The sequence below is a fragment of the Macaca nemestrina genome, chromosome 14, assembly GCF_043159975.1.
Source record: "Macaca nemestrina isolate mMacNem1 chromosome 14, mMacNem.hap1, whole genome shotgun sequence".
Lineage (NCBI taxonomy): Eukaryota > Metazoa > Chordata > Mammalia > Primates > Cercopithecidae > Macaca > Macaca nemestrina.
The window spans coordinates 108,512,393-108,528,811 of NC_092138.1; the positions used below are offsets into that span (position 1 = coordinate 108,512,393).

At 43.9% G+C, this 16,419-nt stretch overlaps 1 protein-coding gene and 1 non-coding gene across 12 annotated transcripts in view; both read left to right on the plus strand.

The window, feature by feature from the left end:
* LOC105463931 (multivesicular body subunit 12B) overlaps positions 1-16,419 on the plus strand; it is a 182,015-nt gene that overhangs the window by 101,838 nt on the left and 63,758 nt on the right. The window lies entirely within an intron of this gene.
* LOC112423521 (small nucleolar RNA SNORD116) lies at positions 303-396 on the plus strand. The gene has a single exon (XR_003014001.1). It is a non-coding gene; the product is annotated as a small nucleolar RNA SNORD116 (small nucleolar RNA).

Here is a 16,419-nt window from a genome sequence, read left to right on the forward strand (position 1 = left end):
TTGAATTTTTTATATGTTTAGATGTCTGCCCATTCATTCATTTCTCTTTCATCTATTCTAGAAGGATTTAAGGTAGCTCCAGAAATACATATGGCCAAATGGAAACGGAAGTGAGGAAACACAAGTGAATGGAAACAGGATAGAAAGTGGGCGTGGCTGTTTGCAGGGGATATCTAGATTAGGTTCTGAAGCAGAGAGGGCTGTCCCTTAGGGATAAGAGAGAAACAAGCTAGTTGCTTTGGAAGAATTGAACTATTCTCTTGAGCCCGAAGAGCTGTCCTTCCTCATAAACAGGGCCCCGTGGGTCAGCACTGACTCCCACATATGCATTCCTTGGAAAACTGAATAAAATGAGCAAAAAAACCTCTGCCGCCGAAATGACTGCTTTTGTTTTCTTTATTTCTTTATTTCTGCACTTTCCCACATTATTGCCATATGAGTGTTAGTCCTACGGATACATATTAAAACTAGTAGAAATCTCAGAGGCCGCTGGACATGAATGAGAGAAATGTAAATATTTATAACCTGGAGGCAGGGAAGGAGGGCTCCATAAAATGCTGTAAACAACATAGCAATTGCTTTTCAATAATTATAACTGTAAGTTTGATAAGAATAGCGCATATATATATATATATATATATATATATATATATCTCCGTGTATTGGGCAGACATCTACTTGTTTGAAATGAACCTAAAATGTCTGAAAGTTGAGTGAGATGTTTCTTAAGAAATGTTCTTGTGGTGGGCGTCAGGCACCTTATGGGGCTGGAGACCTCGGGGAATGTCAGGAAAGACAGATCTTCCCCAACCCGCTGCCCAAACCTGCTGCACCAGAGGCTTCCTGTACGGAGAGGCGCCGCCAAGGAGAGCGCAGTGCGGCTTTTCTAACCTAGGAAGGTTTTTTGTCTTATGGCAGGTTTTGCTTAACATACAGGGGACCATAGGATGGGAAACCACACCATACTATTCTCTTGTTGTATTTGTTGTTATAATCTGATTTCTATCTCCGAGTGCACAGTTTTTAACCAAAGAAAGCTTATTTTTTCTCTCTTGAAGAAAACGACATAATAAAATTAAGCAAATACCTATTAAAACTGGCATATAATAAAACCAAAAAATCTCAAACACCCCATGAACGCAGGGTGAGCCACCATGCAGAAACGCCGCAAAGCCACACAGTGCGGTGAGCTGTGGGGTAGGATTGCTTTCCTCTTTAGGACCTCGACAGATTGGCTCACTGACATCTTCATTTATCCATCAGCATTAGGCTGACTATAAAAGTGAAGGGGACACACAATTGTCCCAGGACAGAAGCCTTAACCTGGATCTGTCCGGGCAGACTGGGGTGCATTGGCCACTCTGCCTTCAGCATTTTTTTTTTTCAGTTTTCTTTTTGATTACTGGAAAAGCCAGCTTATTGCCCTCCACAGCTGTTCGCTTTTTAAAATACCAGCCCCCCTTTCAGGATGTTTGACACCAGGAAAGATGTCGTTGTGGTCAAGTCAGTGTCCATCATCTCGTCAGTTTGGATCATGGCCCCTTGTACAGAGAGAAGGAGGATTTTATCTGTAACTCAGAACCGTGGGTGAGCCATGTAGCTCTGACATTGGAGTAGGAAAGCACAAAGCAATTAAAAATAATTAATGATTTCTGAATATCAGCCTTCTCCATGCAGTTTTAATCTAGTCCTCATTTAAATTGGAAGATGGACATTTAATTATCAGTATTATGAAATTCATGATTTATATATTTCATCCAATTGGATAAAATTTCTGCCACCAGCTTTTCATCTTATGATGAAAAAAATGTGTATCTTACAATGTGATCATTTAAAAACTCATCTACAGCATACCAAACAATTCCAAACATATTTTCCTTTCATTTGCAGTGATTACATGATTTCTGTCTCTCAATTAGGAAAAAAAAAAAAAACTCACCCGGAAAATTGAGAATAAATTTAATACTTTAATGATCAGAAAGCACTGCAGGGTTGGGAAAAGGAAGGGTAAAAGACTCAAAACAATAGGGTACTTGAGAAGCACTGTTCTCTCCTGTGTCAGGTGTGCTGACACAACTGTTTGGCATGTTGTAATGTTCATGGTTTGATGCTGCAGAATTTGCATCCACATTCTGGGTGTGCCTGTGGTTCTCCTTTTCCCTGTGCTAGGGTGAGGGTGTGGGCTGAGTGAGTGTGCTCCTGATAACCAGCAAGGAGGGAAAGGGCCGCTGTCTTCTGGTGCAAGACCCTGAGTAGTGTTAGCCTCTGCTTTCACAGGTGTCCCTGTGGCCTTTCAGTGGATATGTTCTCGTGGCTCGGGGTGGCATTGCATTTCCGACCCCGGCTTCCCTGAGGTTCTTCACGCCACAGAGGATTTTCATAAACCCCGACAACTGGCTCAATTGGTAGTGGGTGAGCGTATGGGAAGGTGGGCCAGGATCTGAGACAGGAACATCAGTTTGGCACCGCCACTGATAATAGCATATGGGAAAATTCCCGAATGAAGTGAAAAGGTATTTATAATAATTGTGCTTGAACCAAGGAGGAAAGAAGTCATTTTAAAGGCAGATACATTTTTATCATCACCTATAAGAACCATTTTTATCATCCCCTATAAGAACCCTTATCTATCCATCTCCTCTTGCCCTGACTGACAACAAAATCAAGTATAAAGAAAAATAGACTAAGAAAAAGAAGAAATGAATGGGAACGGATGGGGAATTGATCACATGGTGTATTTGTATATCCTGATGTAAAAGGTGCGGCTGACAGGTGGCCAGGTTTGCTCCGTACACAACCATGTGTGTGCTGTCAGGCGCACGCACGCTGCCTTGTTTCGATTGATGAATTGCCTGCTTTCTTGATTAAACCTTCCGTCACTTAAGAAACAAGAAGCCTGTGTTTAGATGGCAGAGTGGGACATGTCAAAAAAATCTGTCTCCTTTACCTTTGTGCAGATGTTGGGCACAGACTGTAACATGTATTATTAAAATGAATGTGGCATTTACTGTGCATTATTCCTTTCCTGGGAGAAAGGACTGTAAATTATATGCTAATAATAAGCTTTAACCCTTTCGAAATGCAAAAGATTTAAGAGTGCAAATATTCATGTAGGCCTGGCTAATTGGATGTGCTTTTCTACATCCACCATGGTGGCTGTGTCACTGAAGTTAATGAACAGCGTGTGCAGGCAGACACACAGGGCACTTGGGGAACTCCTGCCTCCTGGAGGTTTTCTGTAGTGCGAGTGCCTCCTCTAGGACTTCACAGAGAGACAGACCCTGAGAACGCTGAGCTGGGCTCTGGGTCATCTTACTCCAGGTGAAGTCCGTGGTCAGGATCAGCTCCCCAGCAGGTCCTCTGGAGCTGAGTGTTAAGCGTGGTCCTCTCTTCGCACGCCTGCATTCTCACTTATGGGGCTGGGCCTGGGCCTTCTGGGCTGCAGCCTGGCAGGTATCAGGCTTTGGTGCCCAGCCCTTACTTGACTGTCTTCCTTGACCAGGCTTTTCTATAGCCTCAGCCCGGTTGTTCAGGTAGCCGACTCATCTCTCCAAAGACCTCCTTGGGCCCCTTGCTCCTCAGATCACACCTTTGTGCCCCGCCACAGCCTGACTGCATTCATTCAGACCTCAGACCTCACCTGCCTGGTGTTGGGGCTGTGGACAACCAGCCCCACTCGTGTCCCACCAGCCTGGGTCGCTCCCTGTGTCCTCCTTGCCTTTGTCTTGCGCTATGCTTGCCCTGCCTGCCACTCCAGCAACTCAGATTTCACCACCTTCACTTCTCTCTGTCCCTGGCTCTGGCTCTGAAGGCGGTTCCCAAGCTGCTTCTCCACCAGGCTTTTCTGATTCCCCTCCCGCTACTGACGCTGTCTCCTGGTTTACCCCACACTACTCTGTGTTGGAGAGTTTTCACCTGTGAGCACCTCGAGAGGGCAGAGACCATATTTAGAGAGGGTAGAGGCTCCTCTCTTTTTTTTTTTTTTTAATTGAGGAGGTTATAGTAAACAAAGGCAAAGACAAGAGCAAGATTGTTCACTCCATTCACTCATCAGTCACCGAGAGCTGCCCTGTCCTGTGCTCCTGAGGGCAAGCCTGCTGAACTGACAGGGCATTTGGGGTTGGAAGCACAGGGTCAGAATCTTGACTCTGACACGTACTAGCCATCATACAGTGCTGCTGTGAGCAGTTGCCAAGGTTGTACACTGCACAGAATATGTGAATAGCATCCCCTAGAGCTGTACAAGGACCCTGCACAATGCTACTTTGGGCAATGCTAGTATTCATACCTTTAAAACAATGCAGTAATGCCCGTTTCCTTCCTGGATTGTTGTGAAGATCTAGGGTATGTAAGAACATTTTATAAACCAGGAAGCAGTGTAGGAATGTCACTTCTCTCCATATTGACCTCCCCTGTGGGGATGTGATCCAAGAAAGAGCCCAAAGATTTGTTGAGAATTATCACATGGGACACGCTGGCTTGGGTCCAGCAAGGACTTCATCTTCTTAGCCGTGTGCTCCCTTGTATAATTTTGATCTATAAGATTACTTCTCAGAGTGCTCAGAGGAAATTTCTTCCTCAGTCCAGAGAAACTTGCAATAAAAGGCTCTCTGGCATGGCTCAGCTCAGTACCTGCTGGAAGCCGAGACATTCTGTCACGCATCACCACTTAGAAGTGGGCTATTTTCCGTGGCAAGCAGCCCACGATCCCTTTCTCAAGAAGGTGACAGAATGATGGCTTGGGGGCAGGAAGGAGAGAAGTGCTAGGCAGCGTGAGGCTGCGACTTCTATAAAATCTTCCAAGGTACCTTTGGTTTTTTGGAGGAAAAGTGCCTGGGGGGCTGATTTCTGCTCTAGGCTTTCATTTCTGCTTTTCCTGTGCCCCATGGGTAGGAAGAAGTTAAGACTTTTTCCAGTTAAGTCATCATGAAAAATAAAAATATTACTAGGTGACAGATACTTCAGTGCTCTTAAATAGGCAGCCACCTTCCCACTGTGCTTTCCTTCTCTTTTTGGTTTTTAAGCATGGCAGAGCTTAGGCAGCACGGGTTTAATGGGCCACATCCCCTTCTTAACTTGGAAAAGGCTTAAATCTGTGGTCGAGGCAGCCGAGGGCAGCTGGATGAAGCAGGGCAGGAGCCCAAACAGCTGGATGCAGGCCTGTCTCTCCCACCTACTGGCCGAGTGAGGCCAGCAGAGCACCCAGCCTTTCTGGATCTAAATTCCACGTCTCTCCTATCAGCAATTGCAGTAACAACATTGATCATTTGAACATCGCAATAGTCGGCTCATTCTTATAGGACGCTTCCTGTGTACCAGGCATTGTCTGGTGTCAAAGGTGGAGGTGGTAGTGCCCACCTCCCGGGACTTAAAGCTGTGTGGGAAGGAGCCTTGTATGTTCCGCAGCCCGAGATGCCCCAGGCCTCACGGTGGCCAGCAAATGTGCATTTACTGGCCCTGGACTTCACAGGCATTCTGTCCGAACGCTGCCTTGACTGTAACGTTCTTAAACACACGAACACGGAAAAACCAACTTTCTGACACCTTTCTCCCTGTATGTTTATCTTCTTTGTCTAGTTTTTCAGCAGAAATATGCGCCCATGTGCCCCTGATAATTCCCTTCCTTAGAGACAGCACAATTGTAGACCTGGCCAGAGAAATGCTGAAGACAAAGGGAACCCCTTGAGCCCAGCCCGTCACCTGCTCTTAACACTGCTTCAGAGGTTTACTCTGGAGTGAAGGAAGTAGGGTGGTGACCAGACACTCCTGCCTAGAGTCAACTTATACCAAATTAGCCTTTCGTTTCTTTCTCTACCTCTGTCTCTCTCAAAATAGTAAACTGTCAGCTGAGAGGGGAGAATGATGAAGGCAGCTTCTTTCATTGAAACACATTTAGGGAGCTAAAGTAGTTTTTGCTTTATTAAAATGGATTGAATTAATTAAATGAATTTACTGAATAATACCCAGGCTTCCTCTTAACTTACCCTGCGTAAGGTGTGTCATATGCACTTGCCATGCATTGTGTTACTTAATCCCAACAAATCCTTACCAAGAAAGCATTTTACAGATGGGGAAACTGAGGTCTTGAGAGCTTGTGATCAGCTCAAAGTTACAACCGTGATACATGGCAGGGCTTGAGATTCAGACCCAGGTCTCTTTGACTGCAGACACTGAGCTCGAAACCACGGTACCGAGGATGCTTCTTTAGTGCAGGTTGCATGTGACCATTTCCCTCCCCTCATCAAACTGAAGGTTGGAAATGGCACACAGACCTGGCGTGAATCGTGCTAGGACTCACTTAGTGTACTGGGCCTCAGCACTGTTTACACTCTCACCTGGGCCCCTGGATGATCATCTCTGGGACCTCATCAGAGTGAGGCCTTTGACACTTGGCTGATGGCAGTGCCGGATCCAAAGGACAAAAGGAATAGGGGGTGTGGCTCCCATCACTCTTGTTGGGCAAAACGGTGAAGGTGGGGAGGGCAGGGCCTCCTTACTTAAAGTTAAGTGACCTCGGGCAAGGAACTGAACCCTTCTGTGCCTTTGTCTCCTTACCTGTAAAATGGGGGTGATAGTGACTTATGGTGAGGCTTAGAACCATGCCTGGGACACAGAAAGTGCTATTGATGTACTGCTGTGATTGTTGGTATCCACAGCCCTGCCCTCCCAACCCCTTCTCAGATCCTTTCCCAGCCAGGAAAGGGGATATACCAGGTACCTCAAAGAACCTCTGCCTTCATAGTGGGGGCTGCACTGGCCTTGCTGCTGTAAACCTATGTCTGGGGGAACCCTGCGCACTGGGATGTCTGTACGTGATGGCCTTCTCTTAGCCTATAGTGATGGTGGGCAGCCCAAGCCCATCGTTTCACTTACTGGGCCTGAACCCCGAGTTTTCTTCTCCCCTACTCTAGCTCTCCTGTTCCGTGAGTCTCCGCACCCTGCCCATGGGCAGAGCTCTAGTTTGAACTCGTAGTCACCTGTGTGCTGCCCTGCCTTTCCTGCTTGCAAGCATCGTTCTCTAGATTAGGCCTCCTAAAAGCCATCCTCTCCTAAACCCGAGCCCAAGGTTACTGAGCCAGTACAGCCTGTGAGCTTTCCCTGTGAGTGCTCCAGAATAACCCTCACCTGTGAGCCAGTCAGTCCCAGCCCCAGCTTCCACTCCTGCCTGCTTCCAGCCCTCTGTGTCCTCCAGCTTCCAGCGTTGCCGAGCTCCCTTGCTCAAGCATCTCTGAGTTAGGACAACAGTGGCAGGGCACTGGATTCCGGGTTGGGGTATTTAAACTCTCGATGGCCTGCTAAGGACGGACACAGGCGGTGCCAGAACTTGGGGAGCAGCTGGACAGTCGCACAAGCTTTGGTGATGAGATTTATCTTTCAACTCTTACACAGTATGAGGGTCCCCGTTTTGTGTCAGAACGAATGCATGTAACTGTTGACATTAGGACAAAAGAAATTCTGATCTTTCTTAGAACAGCGAAGCCACCTGTCTTGTTTGGACGGAGTACCTGCATCCATCCCCTGTCACACAGTTGGTGTTTGTGCCCCGAATACTGAATTGCTTTTTCCCTCTTTATTAATGGCCAGTGATGGTCCTAAATGCATTTATGTTTAAAAAAAAAAAAATCTTTAGTCCTGCAGCCTGGAGTTTGGATGGAATATATTTATCACCAATCCCAGAGAATGAGGCTCCTGATTCCCCAGATTTGTCTTACAATTGTCTCTAAGACAATGAATGATGCAGCACTCTCCTCCAAGGTTGAGATCCTTTGTTAGAGAGCAGTTCCTTACGCCTGACTTGTTTTATAGCATGAACGATCTCATGATCCACTGGCGAGGCAACATCCATAATTTTGAATGAGAGAGTAAAGCTTGCCTCGGTGGCCCTAAGCATTGCTTCTGGTGACACACTTAGAAGTCCTTAATCGCTTGCTACCTAGAGGCAATAAACGCACCCGTCTTTATGTTTCATCGACTATGTGTTTACCTGAAATATGCCCTGCGTAGCAAAACGCCAGTTTCACTCCTGTGAGAAGGTGCTTGGCTCATGAATTACACGGCCCTCACTCACCCCTATTTTGCCAAAGGTGGTTGTGCCTTTTGTAGGCCCAAGACGTAACTTCTTTGGCCGGGAAACCCCTTGGCTATTTATGCTTCTTGTAAAACTCTGGCCATCTGCTTGGTTTCCAAGTTCTAAGAAAGGAGATCCACCTCTGGTCATCATGTGGAGTTCAGGGTTTGTTCTGGAGGGTGGGATGATGACGTCTCCTTCACTGGTGTGTGCCTGATGCCCATCCCAGGGCCTGGCGTACAGGAGACGTTGCATGACACTCGATGTTTCATTAATTCTGAGAGGACCTGGGTCTTAGAACCAGTTCACCCTTTTGTTTCCCACCCTTTCCAGCTACATTACTTTAGACAGTTTATAGAACATTTCAGTCTGTTTTCTTTTTTTTTGAAATTTTGAATTGTATTTTCTCTTCTGAATTTGAGGATTAGAGATAATGTACATGAAATACCTAGGGCCTAGTACCAAGTGGGCACTCCAGAAACAGAAGCTGCTATAACTGCCATACTGTTATTCCAGGGAATTGCTGCCTATTATATCAGAAAGCACTGGTCTCATTCACCCTGCAGTGTGACCCCACCTAAAAGTCCAGCCGGGGATGGAGAGGGTGCAGCTGACAAAGGGAGCTCATGCATGGTGGGACCCGGCATGGCTCAGGGAACCTTTTGGCGTAATAGAAGGCAAACCGTCCCTTCTGGTTCAGAAATTTGTAATTGCTGGAGATGTTATCTTGCTACTGGGTAAAATGATTTTAAAGAGAGAACTCAACATTTAAATCAGCCTCAATTTTCCGTGTTCCTTTTCATCAAGTCAGCTCTGGTTTGAGAGGGATAATATCGGCACTCAACCCTTTAAATTATTTTCCTTCTTTCCCTTTCTTTTTCTTTCTCTTTGGCCTTGGCTCCTTCCTTTCCAACCACTCTCCGCCCAGAACCTCTTATTTTAGCAAAAAAAAAAAAAAAGTTTCTTTCCTTGCTCTAGAATCACACCACCCACTGAGCACATCATCTGGAAGTCCCCTGTCCCCAAGCTCACTTGCTGCCAGGCCGGCGGCCCCCAGAGGCTCGAAGACCACAGGGGCACACCATCTTTTCTCAGGGTTGGAGAGAGTAGATTACATAACATCCTCAGATGTCCCGTCTCATGGCAGGTCACTGCCACCATAAAGAGTATGGCTGTAGATGCTGGGGGACTGCTGCTTTCTTCAGGCTACATTTTCTAAAAAGATATCATACCTTTTCTTTGGATTTAATGAGGACAGACATTTTAATCAGAGGTTAGTCATTTATTTTTGCAAACTATTGTTTTGATTCATCATTTTTGCAGATAATTAAATGGTTCAGTTGGCACAGTATGTCTACTTTATTAAAACAGGTAATTTTGGGGGAAAAAAGAGATGCTGTTTTTTGGATCACTGCACAAGAATTGCTTTTATCTTCATCTTTGAGCATAGTTTCTGGTTATTTTGCCAGGAGGCTGTCTTGTGTTCAGACGTTTGGTGTCCTTTCTGGTCTGGAGGGGCTTGCCCTTTGATGATTGGGATGTTAGCAGATACGCCCTTTGAAATGGGAAAAATGGGAACTGAAGAGTAAATTCTGTGCAGCCACCTTTTAGGAACACTGTTCGGTTTTAATTGGATTGGGAAAAAGAACCTACAAGTTATGAACTTTGCAGAGCAGCAGTTCTTATGCTAAAAACAGATTAATTGTAGCCCTCGCAGTGGGTGGAGTTTCAAAGTCAATTACTGCTTGTCCTATTATAATTTACACACATAGGATTTGAAAAAGTCTGCCACTTAGTATAAAAGTGAAAAGGTTACGTGTACTAGTTTGAGTATACCTATGCCTCTTCATTTGTAAATGCCTGTTCATGTGTAAATGCTTCAGCTACGTGTATGTGTATGGATATGCAACTCGCAGCTGTGGAACTGTAACTACATCTGTGGGCAAGATTCCTTATGAAGAGGAACCTTTAAGGTCTGGTTCTTTAAATCCGTAGTGGCTCAGCATATAGTCCTTTGTCTGGCAGTCCAATCCGCTTGTGGGCACAGTAGGTGGCCCCTGGAGAGCCTAAGGGGCACTCCACTCATGGGTCATGAACTAGTAAGGGAATAGCCCTTCAGGGGTCAATTTTTTAAAAACAAACTGCTCACAACATTTGCTTTCTTTAATTTTTTCCATGTTTGTGTCCCGCATCAGTTAATTTACTCATTAAATGGATTTATTTTAGATGGACCAATTAAAACTTTGGAAGCTTATTTTTTTGCTGAGCAGAGCAGACCTCTGAAAATACAATTTATAACATGGCTTCTGCCCTTCCACCGAGAGCTGTCTTATGGTACTGTAACCTCTGGTGCTTGTAGAAGTACAAAATTGCTGTTCTTTGTCCTCCAGCTCTGGGGCTGAGCTGCCGTGTGAGTGAGTTTCTCGAGCCTTCCCATTGTTTTAGGGTGAACAAGCAAGTCTGAAAAGTCCAGCCCAGCCCAGGAGTGGCATGCTGTATTTGTTTGCTTGCATAAACTCCATAGTTTAATTTTTTTTAATAGGAAGCTGCTATGTAGTTCGGATATTTAAACAGTTATTAACCGAATGACAATTAACAGATTGCATAGACAGATTTTCTTTTGAAAAGCTCTGAAATTGAGTACAGTTTGCAAAACTATCACGGCATAGTAATGACAATGAATTTTGATTTCCCGGAACTGATATTAGACTCCTTATTAAACTATGTGCATCTGCTTTTAATTTACTCCAAATAATTGGAAAATGCAATGAAGCTTTCCAATTAAAGCACGGCTTTATGCTGTTTAATAATACCCCCATAATATTATAGCTTATGAAGTGACAGGTGAGTTGGTGTATGAATAAAACATAAAGGCAGCAATAAGGGACAGAAAACCGGAGACAGTTGTGGGGATTTTAAATGCTGGATGTAATTTGCATATATTAATCTCTTCTTTTCAGCCTTATCAGGCGTTCTTCAGTATTTGAAGTTAAAATAGCGTTGACAGGCGGGAGTACGCTTAGTTTTTTCAAGGATTTATTACTTGTATAATTTCTGATCTTTAATAAGCAGATATGACTGATCCTCATAGTTCTATAGAAATCAGTTAATTGTTCCAGATGGCGTGTACTGATTATGCAAAATTACTTTTCACACCATTTTTTTTGTGATGGAGTTTGGAGTAAAATTAAATTTTTTATAGCCTTCTTATCATGCTGTTTTACAGTGGTTTTTCCACAGAAGTTGAATTTAATCTACTATATTACATTGACCAGCACAGTTATTCTAATGTAGCATTTTGTGATTTGACAAAGAATAATAGAACACATTGCTCATTGTTCATTACTGTGTCCCTAATAAAAAGGAACTCCTGTGTATAGAACATAGCTGTTATTTATGAAGAATGCGTAATTCATACAGTTAAAAATGCAAAATTATATTATGAAGTAGTTCCTTTTGAGGAGAGAATATCTGGGAAAAGCAAATGGAAATAGGCTTGTAGCTACAGATTTTACATGCTAAGGGAGGAGCCTTCTTTTAATGACCGGCGTGTTTAAGTTGTGCTACTTTCTCCTTTGAAGACAGAAAAACCCAGATAATCTCATTCTATTAAGAGAGGTGTCACTGGTTGACTTGTCTTGATTTACATAATCCCAAAAGTCTTTCATAATTGAATAGCACTTATAAAAGGTGGTTACACTTTAGTGTAAAGTATCCCAAAAGAAAGTCCAAAAGGCGTCAATGAGAATTCATCTCTAACATTTTCCAAAGTGTCTGTTTATCACCAAGGCCCTTGTGTTGGTGTCAGATCCAAGTCCAGGTGGTGTGTGCCCCTAGGTAACATTTGTGTAGGCTGATCCTCGTCCAGGTTCTCAGATAACACTCTCTCTATGGCTCAGCTACTAGTGGGATGTGAAGTACTCAGCCGACTCACTCCAAAATGGGACTGAGGGGCTGTCACCTTGATGCAGGAGTGGATGCAGTTTCCTTCCTTTGGGAGGACCTCTTCCCAGAGCACAGCGGGGTAGGGGTCGGGGGAGAAAGCTCTCTGTTGCATCAGAAATCCTGTTTGGATGTGCGGTATTTTAAATATAGCAATAAATCTATATAAAAATATTTCTATGTATACAGTCTGAAGGTTCACCTGTCTACAAAAGCGCCCATCATGTATTAAGTCTTATCAGGACTTGTGTAGACTTGGGACATATCTTTCTATTTTAAGGAGAGTCGAATCCCATGTATGATACTCACTCGATTGCTACAGGGTCCATCTGCTTGCTCCCGATACTTCTGGTCCCCCTCATCAGCCATTCCACAGGCTTGAGAACGCATCTTTGTTTGAACAGACTTGAGGAGGATTTGGATCTGTTTAAAGGGTTCGATTCCCTTGGCCCTGGGGGAATCAGACTTTTTAAAATATACTTCTACCAGCAACACTGATTGCTCTTCATACAGGGGGCCCTGGAGTGGAAGCAGGCCTGCATTGATGCCTCTGAGCAGGCTCCGGGGAAACAAAGACAAGCCACAGAAAGTAGCAGACCTGGGAGCTCTGAAAGCGCTGGGCAGGGAGCTCACAGGGTCCGCTGGGGGTGGGGGCGCTGAGCAGGGAGCGCAGGGTCCGCTGGGGGTGGGGGCACTGGGCACAGGGTGAGAGTTGCCCTCTGGGAGTCTGGGGTCTCCACAGGGACCTGAAACACAGATTCTGTTAGAAACCCAGATGTTAGCACTGCCAGTGCCGCACAGTACCGTGTACATTGTACTATATTCTGGTCTTCAGAATATTTTTGGTTAACTCTATTTTGTATCTATTCTGGTCTTGAAGGACATTTCACAGTAAGGTAATATATTTGGCTCCTAATAGTACTAGAATGACTAATTAAACCGAACATGAAGAAATGTGACTCCGAGCCTAGAGCACGCTCACATGTACAGTACCAACTCAATTCTGTATTCACTTTACCTCCAGAACTTCAGAAACTTGAAACCTTTCACATACCCTCTTCTGTAAACTCAAAATGTATTTTTGTGAAAATGAAAACTATATGAAAAAGAGAATGCATAAATCAGAGATGATTAAAAATATTTGTTCTAATGCAGTAATAATTTGGTAGTAATGCTTTCATCAGTGTAGCTTAAGGCTACATTAAGTGGACAGACTTTATATGGATTCTCTAATTTTAATCTTCAAAATGCTATCTAATGTCTCATTAAGACTTGCATATAATGTATCTTAAGTACAGTCATTAAATATAGTTTAGGGAGATTTATGTTCAGATATTGCTTAAAGATGTTTTAATAGGCCCATTTACTCTGATGATATTAATGAGCTCTTAATACAGACTAAGCTTCTAAAACTAGTGGTAAAGACTCCCAGCCTGAACACAACAACTTGGAATTAATGCCTGGTTTGGACAGATGCCTGAGGGTTAGTCCTGCAGACACTCCAGGGTCAGCACCAGCCCCTTGCTGGATGGAGCCTTGTGTTTCAGAAAGGGGCCTCCTGTAATGGGGTCTGGCTGCTGACTCCAGAGCATCCATTCTTCGGCCAGCCTGAGTACAGTCCTTTTTCCTCCCCTAAACTGTGCAAAGGACATGTGCTAACTAGGCCGAAGTACCCCTCCAAGGTCATTTGAGAGGCATTGACAGCCGTGGCGGTGGCACTGGGGCCTATGAGGGGTTAAAGGAGGCTGTTGCTGAACTTCCCGTGGAAGCATCTGCCAGGTAAGGTGTGCACAGTCTGGCATCGTTATGTGGAACAGCTTCCCTCTGCCATGAGTGAACTGTAAAAGGTCACATGGGCGTGCTTTCATCTTTCAGGCATTCGTCGTAGCTGAAATATACGTAATAAAGTAGTCCTGCTAATTCCAAATCAGAAAGAAAAAAAAGCCCAACAGGAACCTCCGCGAGCCCCTCACACACACGCACAGTTGTTCCCCAGGCCCCACTTTTAAATGCGTAGCAAAAAAATCTCTGTTTTGGTATTTCCCTCTTTCAGAGAAATATTGAAAAGTACACTTTTTTTGGTTTCAATTATTTTAAGGGAGGAAAAAAAAGAACCCGTGAGTTCAGAGACTTTTCTAATTACTAAATTGGTTTGTTATAAAAAGATAATAGCAAATTTCTTCTTTTCATAATTGGACATTTCTTCCCTGTAGGCTAATGCAGGCACAGCCCGTGCATGCACAATAAGTTGTGCTTTTGAAAAGCCATAACTAGCTAATAACAGCTACAGTGTCATCAGAGAGTAATGGTGTGCTGATTAGCATAATTAATGACAAATGGTGGTGCGGAATTGGTGGATTGGTTTAGCGGATGATGAATGCGGCGGGGCCTGGGCTGGGGCCTGCCAACTAGGCCTCGCTGGCTGTCAGCCCTTCTGTTCTCCCGATGCAGCCCTCATTAGTCACGATGGGAGGTGCCAGTTTGTATTCTGTTTGGAGCACAGAAAACTTAATAATCCAAGCAAATGTGGCTATCCCTTTTTCCTCTGTATTTACTCACAAAACCCTCTCACTCATTCCCATTGTGGCTGAACCATTAAGACACAGCTATTTCCAGATTCCTCTGTGAGGCTTGAAGGCAAAACAAAAGGGAGCGTAATAGAGAGAGGCGCGTATCTCAGAGCTTTCATCTGACCGTCGATGAATTTACTCTCACTAGGAAGACTTCTGTTGGGTGAACCCTGTTTATCTGTGTACTTTATAAGGGGAAAAGAGATGAACTCAGTAAGCGATACATTCTGTCCTAAAACAAGACTAGCACATTTATCTTTGACTTGATTAATCAGACCTAATTTGCATTCGCAAATGAGACTGATAAAAATGGATTTACCTTTTAACCTTTAGAGGAGGAAAGGTATTTCTCTGCAAGATTTCTGGGGCTATCGTTTCTTAACCGATAAGAAGCCACTCCTTTATCAATAAAGATGAAAATCCGTAATTTGCATTAGTGAATGGGACTAATTATTATATAGTTAATTAGCATCTGGAAATGAGGATTATCTTAATTACAAAGCACAATTTCCCTAATAGCTACAAAACTGTAAGTTTGATCCATGTGGAAATTGGTAACTATTATTATGTAATTAGTGATAACATTAATAGTGCAGAATATTTAGGTGTGATTTGCATATGCAAATGTGATATACCTGAGCCAAACAAGTGGATCATTAATAATTAGAGCATGATGTAGCTGACTGAAAGTTCTAGATAGTTGAATGGTACCTGTTACGCAGAATATCTAAATTAGATAGTAGAGTCAGCAAGGACCTTTTATATTTAGGTGGTCAGGGTGGGTTTTGCTTTAAGAATTAGTAGCTGCTGGGTTTAATAATGAAGCTAACTGCTTAGAGAAATAGCTAGCCCATAATCATCTCCTTGACTTTGATTTTTTCATGCTTCCCTGTATCCCTTGAATCCGAGATGTACTGTCCCTATGTACTTTCCCAATTCTGAATTTTGGATCTGTCTTACAATTGATGTGTACTTTTAAAGCAGTAACACACATGAGCATAGTGAATAATGAAATTGATGATGCAGCTTACAGTTCTTCAGGGGAAAATCAGACCTTTCTGAATTTTATCCACAGGGCCCTAGAGGCTCCTCCCATCAGAACTGGTTCTTTGTATCTTCTGGGGTTCTATCTACTTCCTCCCTCAGACTGACGCATGCTTCCCAAAGCCATGTACTCATGGTGGGGTGGATTTTAGAGTAGGCATGGATGGCCTTTTAAAAAATATCATTCATAATAGCTTGTCAGTGGATATCATTGTTCAGAATGGGACTAAAGTCAGTGTATTGATCAGTCTTTGCTCAGTTATCATGCCAGTAACAAACACCCCTCCAGATCACAATGGCTTACAGTATCACCATTTTGTAACATGGAACTTGGAACTTGAGTGACATGTATCACCGTGTCTTTGCTCTCTGGGACCCAGGCTGAAAGAGCAGCTCCCGTCTGTAACTTGCTATTTTTATAGTAGAGGGAAGAGTGAGACGTGGAAGAAACACTCAGTGGCTCTTAAAGCTTCTGGCCATAGTGGCAAGGCCTACAGCTGCCAACATGAGTGGGGCAGAAATGTATCCTCTTCCCCCAGCGTGCCTTTCACACGGCAGTGGGCAGATGGTCATACTCTTACAGGCAAGTGGGAACACAAACTCGGGGATGGTGACACTACCCACTGGAGGAAGCTATTTTGAGTTTAACAAGTGAGTGTTTGCTATAAAAATATAAAGTCAGTAATTATACTGGAAAAAAAATCAGTGAATCTGAGACATCAGACACCTTCCTAGAGTCTAGAAAACCCTGGCCAATAGTGCCTGTAGCTTTTCCCTGTGCAGACTTTTATCTTC